The sequence below is a fragment of the Athene noctua genome, chromosome 1, assembly GCF_965140245.1.
Source record: "Athene noctua chromosome 1, bAthNoc1.hap1.1, whole genome shotgun sequence".
Taxonomy (NCBI): Eukaryota; Metazoa; Chordata; class Aves; order Strigiformes; family Strigidae; genus Athene; species Athene noctua.
In genome coordinates, this window is record NC_134037.1 from 17,860,065 (window position 1) to 17,876,123 (window position 16,059).

Consider the following 16,059-nt stretch of genomic DNA (forward strand, 5'->3'; position numbering starts at 1 on the left):
CTCCACTTTTCCATCCCATGCCCCAGGCGCTGCTCCACTGTACCATCCTCAGCTCTCTGTTTACGCACACCACTTTATTTCATCCTTATTATTAAGAGTATTCTAGTTCCTTGTTCCCCAAGAGGTTTATCCTTGACCTTCCAGTAAGAGATGAAGGGCTCTTGGTCTCAGTGTGCAGATGGAGAACTCAACCACAGGCATGAACAAGGCTCAGGACTAAATTTAGCCCTGAAGAGGATAGTCTCTCTGCCAGTGGGAGAAGTAGACTAGGAAGGCAATTTGGAGCAGGAGCCTGTTTTAGATGCTCCCTGGTGGTGCCTACCTCCCTCTAGGCTAGAGCCAAGAGCCTAGGGAGACCAGTCTTAGCCTCTGAGCATCATCCCAAGGGACTTTCTTTTGATGCTACAAAAGGAAGGAAAAGCCATTACAAGTTAATGTCATCCATATGGTTCAAGAACTGACACTACAAGGGAAGTTTTAGGGTGTTCCACCACCAGAAGGCATTTGTGGAAAAAGGATGTTTCTCCATGGATGTGAGATGGCCTTCTGCGATCACAGCAGGCACAGCTGAGAGCTTTAAACTGAAGAAAAAAAAAACTCTAGAGAGGAAAATCAGCTAATTCCCACATCTGGTTTTAATAAACAGACAGGGGGATTGGTAAATGTGGACAAAAAAGCACATAATATCATCCAAATTTAGGAGAACAAAGAACATATTGACATCAACAGCAGCAGATAGGATGGTAGATAATAAGCCAGAAATTCACAGATGATGAGTAAGAAACAAGATCAAGCATTAACATACTGATACTGGGATACAGAGCAATGCAATGGAAAAGTCAGGAAGCAGAACGAGAAGAAATTAGGACAGCAGTCATGGCTGGCCTATGGCTGCTACAGGGTCTGTGCCACTTGGGACAAGGAGGGACAACTGCACAGGTTGTCCTACACAGTTGGTATGGGAGTGCAGTGTAGATAGCAAGGTTCACAGTGAGATAAAAGTGCTAAAAAGGGTTTATCTTACTGTGGGGCTGTAACTTCCCAAAATATTCAACTGAAGAACCTACTATTAATGTTAAGAGCTGACCACAGATATTCCTGGAAGCAGCAGACAGCAGCTGTAAACCTCCAGCTGCTGAACTAGAAAAGAGCCATACTAATTTAGACAGTGCAAGTAGCTGTAAGTGACCACAGAAAGTAACTCTGGAGGCGACTGTCATCATGGAGAGGTGGTTTAGGTAGAAGAATACTCTGAAGTGAAATACAGAGATTCATCTTTTCAATTTCCAATAAGCTTCGAAGAATCAAAGGAACTCAGTATGGAAGTCAACCAGACTGAAGTGCTCAAGGACACATATGTAAGAAGCTTAGAATACCTTTGTGGCAAAGACAAAAAGACACACAGACAAAAAAAAGTCAGTACTTATACCCCAAGTAAAGTAGGGGACATGTCTAGGGAATGATTCCCAATCTAACTGGAGAAACAATCACCAAAAAAGGGATTTTAGAACTAAGCAAAGTGCCTGTGAGGAATGGAAAGGAAAGGCTGCTCAGCAGAGACAGCTGTGTCACAGAGGTCAGGAAGCAAAGGGGTAAAGAGAAATTGCCAAAGTCAAGTTGAATTAGATCATGCAAATAAAAACAAAGAGCAAAGGTCAGAATGTTCTTCAGTGATACAAATTTTAAAAAAAAAAAAAAAGGCTAAGGAAAGTGGCAGACTAGCAGCACTTGGCTGATGCATCTTAAAACAAAAGCTCAAGAAGGAAGAGGAGCTTTTGCTGTAACTGCATCAGGACAATGAACAGCAGATGGGAAAAAAAAAACCAAACAACACAAACAAACTATTAAACAGCCCACGAGTAAGTTAAAACTGAATGTGGGGCAGTTTCTAATCAGGGGACAGCCACTCAGCAAGGCAAGCACCCGAGAGGGGACCCGTTTGTTGGGGTTGGAAGTCTACTTCCTGCTTTCTGCAACAGCGTAATATTGGACTTGGCGATCAACACAGCTTCATGAAACAAGCTATTTTGAAACACACTGACCACCACCAGCTCACAGAGAAACCTAAACAACACGATGATGAAAGAGTCTCACGATGCATTGAGAAAACTATTTTAAAAATAAGATTAAAGGGGATTACTTGCCACCTGTAGCCTCAGCACCCATAGACAAGACCACTCTTGGTGCTCTCCTTCAGCATGTTCATATCCATTTCCTGACCTCAGCACTTGGCTGATGCATCTTAAGACCATCAGCCCTCCTTCAGCAGGAGTTGCAGCACAGGTTCCCAAACGGGAGGTTTGGAGGATAGGACGTTGCTGATTTTTAAACGCTGGTCATCAGATTCATTTTGGAATAGGCATCAAAACTACACCAAACAATCATATTTGTTGCTGGGTGGGAGAAGTCTGTCTCACATTTATTAAAATTTGGTAGTAAATAAGATAAGACTAAAACCAAGCTTTGCTTTGAATAACCTTAATGTAGCACAGATGTCTGCCTGGAATTCACTCCCTAACTTCAGTGTCGTAAGCAAAAGAAAACTGCCTAATTTACAAGCACTATCACAACTGTTTCTTCCATCACATGGAATTAAGAAAGGGTGATTAATTTACCTAAGAAAGATAGGATTAAAAAAGCGTGCAGTATGAGCCTGTTTTTAAGCCTTCTTGTTTCCCAATGAAAGTGTCACTGCCAGAGCACAGGGTGGCCTTTAGGGGATGAGAAAAGATTAAAGTTCAGAGAAAATATTCCCAACAAGGAGATGTACCTCTTTCCTGGACTAACACCAATTTCTTTTTAATGAACCCTACCACTTCAGGGAGCATGGGTACGATCTGGTTTGTAGCTCCATCAAGCCAGTATTCCATACAGGCAGTAAGTGGCTTTGTGCCTGCAGTTAAGAGTTGAACACAAAACCTCTCCAACAACAGAACAATACAAGCCAGGGAAGCAAACCTATTATTGTCCAGAGTTGTTATGTTATTAACCAGAACAACTTAAGGAAAGAATAAGAAGCTACACCCCATGACTTACATCCAGTAAGTAACTTGGATGATAAGAAGTAACTCCATGACTTACATCCAGCTCCACTGCTGCTCACCAGCTCCGACCCGTCTCAACTGGGCGTACAACCAAACATATCATTGCTATTCAAAGTAACGAGAAATAGCTTAACCTCTAAACTGAGAGGATACTCTGAGGACATCTCCTCAAACAGAAAGACAATTAAAACCAGCACTAGCACACAGGCAAATCCACAGCATCAACAGACATCAGAGGATTTTCTGAGTCAGTTGTCTCAATGCAACATGGTACGTAGCTTTATGACTTGTAGCTGTAAAAATGTTAAAAATGTACAAGTTTACAGAATGTATGAGGAACCAAACTGGAGTCTTTTCTGCAGTCTTGCCTTTTCTCTCACAAACCATTGCATTTTAAAGTGTTTAGTCATCTTCCTAAGTTCAGCTGCAAATCAGACTGCTCCTTAACTATGCACTAGCAAGTTCTCCCTCCACAACACATAGTCCAAAAGAGAGACCTTCTGAGAAGAAAAGCAGGACAAGCAGGTATTCCTGGTACAAGGACTACTCCAGATAGTAAAATGATCAATGAATATTTTCACATGCTCTGCACACAATGCCACCAACTCACAGAGGAGCACTTGTGACCCCCCATTAACAAAAGCTCTCAAGCATTGTTATTCACCCAGATTAAGCATGCATCTAAGTGCATGAATAAATCCAGCCAACCCCATGATAATTTAACCATATGCCTCAAAATTAAATAAAAGATTGAATGTTCTTATGGCTCAGGGCAGACTTTAAAACCCCTTCCATTATATGCTTTTTAGTGCGAGACAGAAGCACAGCATTGAAGCAAAGGCACAGACTGAAAGAGAACCAGGCTACAAATCACAATTTATGTCATTGTCAGTGTCTTATCTTTAAACCAGTCTTGCAGGAAAAAAAAAAAGCAGGCAAGAGTCTCAAAAACTGTTTCAAAGACAATACTGCACTTGCTGTCTGTTAGTAGATTAATCATTTAGTGTCCGCTTAGTAATAACTGTAATTGTTTTGGAAGACATTTATATGGCAAAATTCTAAGAGCATACAGTAAGAGTGAGCCAAGCCAAATTCAACCCTTCTTCATCTTACATTTGCTTCAGACATGTTATGTCCACTACTGAAAAAAACAACTTCAAGGAAAACACCCCATCATGTAGATGAAAGTTTATTGATCACCCAGGCAACAATTCCAGCCCAGCAATTTGAGAACCCTCCAAGGGGAAAGAAAGAGATGGTATTTACAGAAACTGTTTCTAATGAGAAAACCCGCAGTCAAGGAAGGCAAACTTGGGAGCAGCGAGTATCAATTTTTATAGATTATAAACAACTCTTTGCTCTTTTGCTTTTATAATTGCATTTCCCTTTGTAACTACAATCCTTATGCTCTGCCTTCCTCCAGAAATACCCGTTGCTAGGCTAGGGTGACCAAAGCTGGGTTGTGCAGTAACTGTGGGCAAAAGCACAGCAAGCCTTGCTTAAGCTCACTTTGATAGGGACAGCCTTAAATTTATAAATCTAAGAAAATTCCTGCAACAACTCATGTCACCGAGGGACTATCCCTTTTCCTCTGGTGATTTGAACAGCACAGTTTTGCACTGAGCTCCATGATGGAGTATTTTATTTCTAAAACAAATTGCAGTGTCCCAAGTAGGTAAATCCAGTTCAGAGAAGGCACTGAGCCCAAAGAAATCACTTCTCTTAAAAAAAGAAGAAAAAAACAAAAGCTACTGCTCCCAAATCCTCCTGACAAGCTAATCTTGCTGAAGGTAATCATGGAGAAGTCTCCCTCGCTGGCTGAGGACCTGAGCAAGCAGGACTTGGGGAACCAGCATGGGTGGCTACTCCTCTGTGGAGCTTCACATGGTTTTCTGCAGACAGAAGAAATTAACCCCTGCAAATCTAATCCTTGTTCCTCTCTTTGTGTTACAGCTGATGGATGCCAAGAGTTCTGAAAAGCTCCAACACCTGGGTTAAGCAAGGAAACTTAACCACATGGCTGCTGCAGCCTTCTAACAGCCCTCAGCTCCACATGTACCTTCGTCATTCACCTTTGTCAGATATGGAGTACCTGCAGTTCCTCCATCATGTGAGAAAGGAGCTAAAAAAGGCAAATGAGAGCAGAAAAAAACTATGGTTTAAAGAATCCTCTGAACTGAGCTACAGCTGAGCTTGCACACAAACAGATTCGGGTTTCACAGACAAGCAGCAATGACAGAAGAAGAATTAAGTAAACAGCCATTTGCCAAACATAACTTTCTAAAACAAGTTTGTCAGAAAATGGCAACTTCAGTAGAGTGAATTAATAGGATGGAATGGACATTCTCAGAGCATCACATTTTTATTTACAGAAGACAAATAAGAAAAAACCAAATACATCTTGCAGATGGCCTGTCTCTGAGTGGCCCTGGTAAAAGCCTCTGCACCCTGACTCCAGGCCAGCCACATTCCAGCTCCAACTGCATACTGCAGAAGCATTAGCAGTAATTAAGAAAAGTCAACCATAGTGATAAGCCAGACCTCTAAAAGAAATACACACTGCACTGATACTTTTTTTTTTTTCTTTCACTTTTGGTGGACTAACATGGCATGCTCCTTATAAAGACAATTTCCAAGCACTTCACAGTTGTTCCTCCACCCTTGACTCACTAAATCCCAGATGGGACCCTTGGCATCACTCATCCCTGCAGGTCTCCAGGACAGAGTCAAGGATTTCATGTATGGCCACCATGCAGATACTGCTCTTCCACATCCTCACACAAGTGTATGAAGTGCAATCCCCAGGAATTTGCTGCATTCTAAGAAAAAGCCTTGACAACCACTGATCTAGTCTGATACCTCTTGATTCCAAGAATTTCTCTAAGAATTTCTGCATCCAGACACCACCCATTTGGCCTACACTACATTTTCAAAAGATATGCAACCCTGACCTAAAAGCCTCCAGAAGATGGAGAATGCACCATAGCCTGAAATAATTTGCTCTAAACAGCAATATTCTTCCACTGTTACACAAGCACACAGTGCACAGCTTTTAGGGGAGAGGTAGGATAGGGGAATTTGATTATTCTGTGTCATCTCCCTCTTCACACCATAGCTCAGCGCTCACTTGTGCAGCTCACTGAAAGATTAGTTGGCTGGCTGGTTCGGGCAGGCAAGGGTGGACCCTTAAGACGGTTAAGTGATTTGGGGCAGGATGATCACCTGTCCCTGCCCTGCCCACAATTAACTGTTCCATGGCCCTCATCTGTGCTAGGGCTGAGCACCATTGGGGGAGCAAGTAAAGTGGGGGAGCTGAACTCCTCCCAGCATGACCAGGAGCATCCCTCCTCTCAGCTTCCAGGGGTTTAAAGGAAGTTGGCACAAAGGAAGCCAACCCCATCAATGCTCCAGGATCCTGCTCATTCCACTAAAGCTCAGTGTTTCAAACAAGCAGTAAAATTAGGCAACAAAGCTCTGCAGTAAGCTGATAAATCATATCATGTATCTACACACTCAGATGGTTGTAAAGAGCATGACAAACTTAGAACAGCCTGCAAATTCCTAAAATTAAATGGTTCTTGGTGTTACAGAGGTCAGCCATCTGTTCAAACGTTCATGTTATAGTTAATTTAACCCTTCTTCTTCCACTCTTCTGACTCAAGCATACTCCCCAGGAAGAAGAAAACATGGCTGAAATCACCACAGATAGACAGCTCTCCTCTTCCACAAAGAACTGTCCACAGAAAATACATTTATGGTTACAACAGACTATGGAAGCAAAGTAGAAAAGTGGTGGAAATATGTTATCCAGGTCTCATAGGACAACCAAAATCTGCAGAGAGCTGGGACTGCAAATGACGTTCAGAAGTGAACTCCTCAGGTTGTAAAAGCTGTAAAAGCTCCATGTCCCTGGCACAGCAGGAGTCCTCCAGACCTCCAGCCCATCCTTCCCAAACTCTGCTTGGTCTTGCAGGGTTCCTAGAAAAGCTGGACCCCATTACAACATCCAACTTTAATCTGTCATCTCATGATATGGAGGGCTTCAAAGTGAAATATGACTGCTCTCAATGGATTTCACATACATTTGTAATGGAACTTTTTGCTTTAAAAAAAAAAAAAAAAAAAAAATTAAAATTGGTCTAGAGTTACTCAGCAAGCAAGGCCAGCCGCAGGCTGAAACTGAGCTTATAGTGAGATAAATGGGCTGAGCTGTATATGGTATGAAGAGAGATTACACAAAATAACCAAATTCTGCTGTTTGGCAACAGTCTGGGATATTCTGTCCTCTCCTCTATTCCTTGTAATGAAAGGGGGAAAAAAGAAAAGTGAAGAAGAAAGATGATGAGTTCTGATCTAGCTGAAGAATGAGGGGGACATGAGGACAGAACCAAAGTAAGCTATTTTCAGGAAGAAACCAAGCCTGGGCAGGGGAAAAATGAAAGTTACAAAGATGTGAAAGTAGGCGACTGAGAATGGGTTGGTCTTCTGCAACCACCAAACCCTCCTGAAACGCCTCTTCAAAGGAAACTGGCCAATACATTTCAGATCATGGCTAGCCCTTGTCCATCAGAACCTCTCTGGCACAAAGGAAAAGGCAATACATGCATCTTTACATCTCCAGCCTTAGGCTGGGAATGATGGCTTCAAAGGAGACAAGGCAACATGCAGCTTTATAGTGGATCATTTTAAACAAGAAGAAGTTGGAACAGGTTTTGATGGAGATATTTGGATAAAATTCTGTAAAACAGACATTGTACAAAACTACCTACTGGGTTAAACACAGCCAAGTTTAGATTGAGAAAAGTGACTGCCTACTTGCTTGGAAAAACATCTAGGAACAGATGTGAATCCTTGGTATTGCAGGTGGTTTAATTCAGGGGAATAATAGTGAATGAATTATGTGGAAACATTGCCATTCATTATTTTCTAACACCTCCAGCTTAAAAACTAGCAAACACTTAGCAGCTTGACCTTTGGGATGAATGTAAAAGCAGCTACAGCATCAAAACAAAACATTTTCCTGTTTTTTTAAGTCAGTATGACCTGTATTATTTGAAGAATGGTGGCCTAAGGGAATCTGTTTCACTGCAAAACTGTTTAGGCAGCTGCCATCAGTTTAAAAGCCCACTGTTGTTTAACGACTGCAGTTTCACATACTCTCAATGCCATGTATCATAACCGTCATCCCTAAACCTTAGATTTATGGAAACATCCAGCAGCATCACTGCACTCAGGAGTCTGCTGACAATCCCGTTATTAAACCACTTCTTGCAGGTTTTGGCTTGCATTTAGACATAACAAGCCCTGGATTCTGCATGGATGCTGCTCTGGGGACTCCAAGGCAGAACCATCGTCACCTGTGACCAGGGCATCTCACAGAGCATGGAAGGCTGAAGGGAGAAGGATGCTTGAGATGCAATGAGAAATAAAATCAAACTTTTACATTTGTTTAGCTAGAAATAGAACAAATTCCTTCCCATCATGGGAAGGGTTCGGGAGGGAGGGATTGAGAGTATGCTAAGGCCCATTCTCCTACTAAGTCATACTTTATCCAGGGCACAGAGAAAGCATGTGGCTGGAGGGGAACACAACCACAGAGCTGGCAGACACCTGGAAACAACCGAAGAACCAAACAGCCTGCAAAACCAAACCCCTTTCATTACAGACACCACCTACGATCTTTAAAAGGACACTGATTCAAGAGGACAACCTGAAGTAATTTCCCAGGTACTATACAAAATTCAACATTTAGTACCTTCTTGCTTTGAAATGTCTTTCGCACCTGCTATCTTCTATAATATCAATCCTCCATTCAGTTGCTATTTTGCAGGTAAATTCATCTCCTACTATCTTTACAGTGGTGTAGAGGGACCATTCAATCCTCTCACCTAGCTCTAAGTGAGCCAGAGTCTGTCACATACATTTGGTCAAACAGAAAACAAAAAGCCCAACCAAAACTGAAGCAAAACAAAAGGAAAAAGCTCTTTTCCTCAGATTCAAAACACTTAGAAAGCATATGCAAACTGAGGGAAAGTACTTTTAGTATGTTCTGAAACGAATCTGCTCAGAGTTTTGAATCCTGAAGTTTCTACTTTCATACACTTATATTAACATATCTACAGTGCTCCTTGTTAGAGCATTAAAATATTTCATCATCATTCAGAGAGTAGGTATTTTAACCTAGAAAAAGATTTAAAAACAAACTGCCTTAGTGATTCAGTACAAATTATCAAGACTAGATAATTAACTACGACATACAGGTAGTATGAAACATGATATGCACCCTTAAGGATACATGCCTTAATACTGACATGACATGAAATTTTTTTATGGTAAATCCCTAAAATGAAACTTCCTCCCTAAATTTCAAAAATTAATATTTTTCCTAAATGATTTTTGTCCTAGCATTTCACTGAAATTCAGTGAAGACCAAATACTAATTTTTTTTGTGGAATGAAGCGCTATGTAGTTGAATCCACATTTACTGTAGCAAATTCACTACATTTTGTGACCACACTCCATTTGCTGATGAAATCAAAATTGAGACAATTAATTCTTAGGCTTCAGGGTGTTAAGACACCTGGCAAAGAAAACCTCTCCCACCCCTCCTGCACGACAGCAGGAACAGAGATACTAGCTGAGATCTACAGCCCAGTCCTCTCCACTTTAACAGAAGAAAGTAGTTCAGCTAGAAGGGACCTACAATGATCATCCAGTCTGGGATGAAGCATCATGATCCACAGTCGGACAACAACAGTATCCAGACAAGGGTGTGATGGCCACATCTGCTTCCCCTGGCGATGCAGGGCAGCTCTCTGGAAGGGAGCAAGTGAGGTTTCAATTGCAAAGAGACAAGATCTTCTCATAATCTCAGAGCAGTATTTATAAATACCAAATGCCTAGGGAGAAGAAAATAAAATTGTCTAACTTAGCTCTGACCCTCTTTGCTCACAGAAAAACTAGCTTGCACCCCCAACCCCACTGATGCTCTGCTGGAACTTCACCAGAACCCCATGCAAGAGGGTGATGTCTGGACATGACAAGCAGATGTAGATGCAACACTTGGTGGTCTTGGGTGAACACACCTCTCCCCACCCCCACCCCCCAAAAGCACCAAATCAAGCTCCTTAAACAAAACCATTAACAAGCAATGGAGCCCAAGTTCCTGGCTGCAGCAAAATCCTCAGACCTGTAAATCTGTGAGTGGTTAACTTGTTAAATAGTTAACTTTGCTACCAAAACACTTAAATACAGCTAAAGTACATGCTAAGCATAAAAAGGGGTACAATAAATGAGAGGTGGTGTTCTTTTTAAAAAAAACAAACACATGAGATAGGTCAAAATAGGATGGGGTTTTCAGCCTTCACTTCAAAAAACCTTTTAATTAACATTCAGAAATTTTACTCAGACTTCAAGCCTGGCTATTCTCAAACCCAGCATGCATCCCACATCTAAATTATTCACATACTTTATTATGGAAAAATTTACAGTTTATGTTCCTCTACCCTAAATGGTGTAATGGAGATCAGGCTTCACCAGCCGATTTCCATACATAACAGCTTGTGGTCAGCAGGGAACAGGACTGGAAGTCTTTGGAAGACACCAGCTGCAGTGCTGCACTCGCAAACGTACAGCACCTTCTCATCCCTTCAATGGACATGCTGTGCTGCCCACGACAAACTGTGGAGCATCCAGCCACTACCACTGGATTTTTTTCTGTGTAAGGTACAAGTCAAGTAGTTACTGGAAGTTATTCTGCATTCCTGATAATTAAGGAGAAAGCTGTAGAAATTCCCATCATCACATACCTACGTTTCAAATGAAGGCTCGAAGGGGACGGAAATGTTCATTCACACTTTTTAGTGGGCTGAGGCCCCATGTGTTTCCATGTGTGTTCATACACGCACGGCTGGGGACCACACTTGAGACAGCCATGGCTGCTCATGGTAGCAGTCCCACCAGAATCCTGATGCCTTTGGGTGCCACGAGCTTATTAGACCAACTAAGCTGCTCACCAGCCAGGCCACCCCGGAGGAGCCCAGGAGGATGCTCACACTGAGCTGCTCCATCACCACTCCTCCTGTTGACCATTGCCTCCCCTTCCAAATGCCGATGAAGGCCAGAAAGATGACCAGAAACTCCGCCAAAGAGACAGTGTTGCACCCCTGCTCTGGAGCAGCCCCCCATCCCAACAAATCCTGAAGGTGGGAAGTTTAGGAGTGGGCAATGTTCTTCCTACTGTGTTCCCCAGAAAGGGGGCTGCATCCAAACCGCTTATGGGAAACGATCTCTGGCCCACTGTAACTCTTCTAGACAATTCCTAAAGCACCAAAGCAACGTTATGAAGCCATTTTTGCACCCACAGCTAAAACCAAACCACGCTGACTTTTAGTGGTAACTCCTCTGAGGAAACCTATTTTGATCAACTTCGTATCTGTCCCAATTGAGGAAAATCACACCTCACTTCTCATTGCATCCCCTGCCCAAGAAAGGCCATGCTTTTTTATCTTTCCCCTCTGGAAATGCAATGGTTGACAGTCCGTCTGACCCACAGGGATCCAGATGGACAGACATGCTGTCCGTAGATACCTGACTGCACCCCTCAGCCAACCTCAACCCTAGGGTGTATGTTTATTTTTGATTTATCAGTGCACCAAGCTGCTGCAGGGTGATAAGGAGGAGAGGAGGGAGAAAAATATCCACACCAAATTACCACAGTTTTTTTAATTAAGAGGGGCAGGACCCAATATAAAAGTGAGGTGGAGGGAGATGAGTGCTGGTGTGAAGTCCACTGGAGGTCTCATTTGCTTAAATTAGACAACTCCACAAGGGCTCACATGGATGAAACCCACTGTGCTCCCTCGGTGGCTGCCCAAGCAACTCCACTGAGCATTCCCAAACCTGCTACCCCCTTATATCAAAGCCCTCCACTTACACCAAAACTTCTCCCAGCAAGTACCAAGTGCCTGACCATAAACCAAGGCACCCTTATTTTATTCCAAGCCTGGCCAACATGATGGAGGTCGCATGAAAATAATTTAACAACTCACTGTAGAGGGAAGTGGGGTGGGGGAGAAACCCAACTCATGAATAATCTTTGCAGCTCTTGCTATGGACAGGATTTGTACAGCCATGCTGATTTTTTTATAAAAATAGTAAATCGTATTACCCCCATGCTGCAAGACCAAAGATTCACAATGATACCTTAATACAGCTTAAATAAAAATAGCACTACCTGAGTCAATCTGAGCATGATAATGCTTTGTAATCCCACACTATCAGAGGATGAACAGTTGTATAGCAGTGAATCAACACACAAGATATTTGCATTATACATTCATGCTATATAGCAACATCTATACAAAATGGAGAAGGCAGGTGGTGTTTGTAGGACACACAGTACATGATGGGGAAAACCAGCGCTATTATAGAATAAACCAAATCTGGTACCCCACTATCTTCCAGCTTGACAACCTTTAAATTTTTAAAAGATAAGCCTGCTTTTAAATTTTTTCCATCACAGTAAAGAATTAATGAAAAAGTTTGAATTTTTTAAATTTTTGAAAAGTGGGTGATCCCCAAGCCTTTGTGTACCCAGACAGAATATTCATTCATAAAAAAAAAAACATGGATGAGCAGCAGTGTGGTACGTTCATTTGGGTTTTTTCCATAATATCCTTGAACAAGCAAACAGTGTATATGGAAAGCAAATGTGCCATACAACACAGAAAAGCCTCAACAGTGAAGATACTAATAAAACCTATTTATAATAAAAACGTAGAAGACAAAGACTAAAATAGCAGTTTTTAAACATGGTAAGGAGGAAAACTGCAAGCTTTGATTAGTGACACATGAAACCATAATGAATTCTTCTTAATTACTTTGTTACATAAGCCACTCACACAAGGTATTTCATTTGCTATTGTGCTCCCCATTTATTCTATTTTAAGACACATTTTCCAATTAATTGCACTTTTTTTCCTCCACTGCGGTATGTATGGCAGACATCTGGCCCTCGCAGCTTCCTCCGGAGGGTTTCAACAGACTGTGGGGAAAGGTAACAGGAAAATGTAACAACACTGAAAGGTCTCCCTTTCCCCAACAGGATGTGAATCCTCAAGCCAGGGGGTTTCCTAAGGCTGTAGCACAGAGGATGCTCAGGGAAAGGGGAAAACAGCTTCAAATTCCCCCTTGTCTTGTCGGCTCCCTCCTCTTCTGCCCCAGTGCTCAGCCTGGTTCTGCTGCTGGTTTTTCCTCCCCACAGAGCCCAGATGCTCACAGGGAGGGTGACACCACAGGACCCTGGATATGGGGACACAGGTGTATTGTGTGGAAGCCAGGGAGATGCTGGCAGGAAAAGTAGAAGAGAAGCTCTGCCAGGAGGTGCTGGGACTCAGGGACGAGGACATCCCGGTGAGGGGGAACGTCCTAGTGATGGAGAAGGTCCAAGAGCCAGGCCATGGGGAAGGTGCCCATGGTCCCGCTCCACGCACAGGAGTATTTCCAAAAATGCCCCAGCACCAACAACAAGTTGGTGATTTCCACACCAAGCCGCAGAAGCCCAACCTTCCAGTACTCCATGTGACCTCCCATTCAAGTGGACCCACCTTCCATTGAAAACAGGTTGCGTTTCAGCTCTGCTTTCAGTTTAAAAATAAATGTATCACAAAACCAGTTTGGTAGGACAGATCTGTCAGCCTTTGGCTGCAAAAAGTTTCACTGCAAAATTCAAGTTCTGGATGTTGCATCAACGCATACCAGCTCTGGACCAGAGAAGTGAGGGGCCCTGTTTCAGCTACAGAGCCCCATATCTATGCAAGCAACGGGCAGTTTCTGCGGTTGTTCATGTCATTTTATGACCCATCCTCTGCCTTCCCTGGCCATAGGCTGCAGCACTCACATGTTTCTCCAAAACAGCACAGAGGCTACAGCAATGCCACCACTGTGGCCCCACTGTGTCACACCTGGAACCGGGATCGCCCCTCATGCTCACATCACATTTCCAACCTCCCACAGCACAACCACCCCAGCAGCACCCCAAAACACACCAAGGCATGAGAGACCCCAGCACTGTCACTGATTTGGCCACCCTGCCCAGGGCAGCCCCAACACAGGCGAGTCTCCCACCATGTGTCTGGCTCCCCGGTCTCCGCTGCTCAGAGCTGCTTATGTGCTTACAGGCAGGAACACAGCTAAGCAGCTTGCTGTGTCAGGGCCTCCGGTACCCCATCAGGAGAGCACCCAAGTGCCTGTTGCCCCCTTCCCCAGCTAACACCCTCGCCTCCAGATGTGCTCAGCTAGGGTAAAATTCAAGGTATTTTCAGGCACTTTCGTATATATTTTGTTTTCATGATGCTATACTTTGCTCTGAAGCCACCCATGTGCCACTTAGCCATGCTACATTTTGGAAAATGCCCAGCTAGCTCAACACTGGTCTGCCTCCAAGTCTGCCTCTCACTGTATGTTAAATACAAACTGACACAGCCAGACTACCATTAGGCTCCGTACAGAAACTGTTACACTCTGGAGACACTTCTTCATACTGGTAGGATCATCTATTGGAATAAAGGACACAACTGAATTTGAAAAGGTGAGGAGGAGTATAAACACCCAACAGCTCTAAACTCTGCAGAAGTGAACAAAAGACCATAGGGCCTTCATGCTTTTGAAAGCACTACCCAAAGGGACTACTCAGGAGAAAGAAACATTAACAGCCTGGAATATTAACAAGTTGGGGTTTTTGCTTATAACCCATTCAGGTGTTACCTGGATCAAAAAAAGAAAATCCAATTTTAAGTACAATTTAAACATATAGTTTAAAATTGCCAGGCCTTTACATATGTGCTATTACAGTCACCAAGCCCATACTCCCCTCTGCCCTCAAGAAAAAGGTGCTTGATTCATCTTTCAACATCTCGAAAAGATCAACTGATGATTCAGGTCCCAATATAGCAATTATCAGTACAAACAGCATGCAGGTTTATAGTACGGATCCAGTCGTAGCTGTGGGGCTGGGGGAGAGGAAGGGTTTATAAGCTATTACTCACAAGAGCATTTTGGCAGAAGGCACACTGGATTCATAATGCGGCCTTATAGGGCTCAGGGTTTACGGACATAAGCCTTAGTCAGAAGAACCATCTGGGGTTAAATTAGCTCCCCTTATACAGAAAACATGGATAACAAAGTTTATTAGGTAGGAGATGTTTTCAGTGATGAAAGAAGTAATTGGTGACAAATACATTTAACGGGTATTCAATGAGACCCTTATATAAATGTTAAATAAGCATTTTCTGGCCAAAATTAACACATTTAAGGTGGACACAAGCACAGTACAACACACCAAACCCCAGCATCTTCCCCTGCCCCAACAAGAAACAAGTGCAGGTGGCTGTATTTTACCTATACAGACACTTCAAATCAACCTGGGGTCACCTGTAACAAAAGGCACCTCATCTATGGAAAATGTATTGATTTGGAAGATGGAGAAGTCCATTAGAGGTTTGGGACATTCAACTGTAGTTCATTAGTCAGTCTGAACACACAAGAGCTCTAATAGCTTGTATCCTGTGCACTAGGGAAATGCAACTAAGGAATAAACTTCCTGAGCAATTAATGGGTAATGATATAATTTGGTTAATCTCATTCGAAAGTAATCTAGAACTGAAAGAGGAAACAGGGTACGCATTTCTCCAGAAACAGCAAAACAAACAGCAAAGGGTGCTACCAAGCAGAGTCCCGGCTGGCATTTGCCGGAAGAGATCAGCTCCACCAGATGAAAAGAAATTGGACTGATTTACATCATTGTAAGAGGTGGCTCTCCAGCTGCAATGCCACAGCATTGGCATTTCTTAACAATCTCGCTCTCCTGCTGCTCTTTACCAATTTAATATTCTGCTTACTTAGAAATAAGGACCCAGTGAAGTGCATACAGACTGAATATTTGGGAGTCTTGAGTGCAGACAGGACAAAATCAGGACACATGGCAGAGATTAGCACAAATTATGCAGCTTGTTTA

The 16,059-nt window shown here is 42.9% G+C and overlaps 1 protein-coding gene across 3 annotated transcripts in view; it reads right to left on the reverse strand.

Moving 5' to 3' along the window:
- The window catches only part of HPCAL1 (hippocalcin like 1), a 66,000-nt gene that overhangs the window by 33,043 nt on the left and 16,898 nt on the right, over window positions 1-16,059 (reverse strand). The window lies entirely within an intron of this gene.